At 39.1% G+C, this 230-nt stretch overlaps 1 protein-coding gene across 1 annotated transcript in view; it reads left to right on the top strand.

The window, feature by feature from the left end:
* LOC119585538 (ankyrin repeat domain-containing protein 54-like) overlaps positions 1-230 on the top strand; it is a gene marked incomplete in the record, with an annotated part of 36734 nt that overhangs the window by 1004 nt on the left and 35500 nt on the right.

The raw sequence follows: 230 nt of genomic DNA, 5'->3' as shown, positions 1-230 counted from the left end.
GACATCGCGTTCATTATGTTCAGCTTATTAGATGAGGAGTTCTGAACACAGCAATGCTCTAAGTGCCATGTTGCCAACATTTATATGATTGGTACTGATGAATTGATTATATATGTTGTCTTAAATCCCTCTCCCCAACTTCCACCCTGGGAAACAGAGTATCATCCATGTTATCATGGAAGGAAAGATCCTATAACTGATGCGTGGTGAAATATGAAGGAAAATGAGGT

Source organism: Penaeus monodon, chromosome 20 (genome assembly GCF_015228065.2).
Source record: "Penaeus monodon isolate SGIC_2016 chromosome 20, NSTDA_Pmon_1, whole genome shotgun sequence".
NCBI classification, from domain to species: domain Eukaryota; kingdom Metazoa; phylum Arthropoda; class Malacostraca; order Decapoda; family Penaeidae; genus Penaeus; species Penaeus monodon.
The sequence above is the reverse complement of the archived record's forward strand: the minus strand, read 5'-3'. Positions and strand labels throughout refer to the sequence as shown.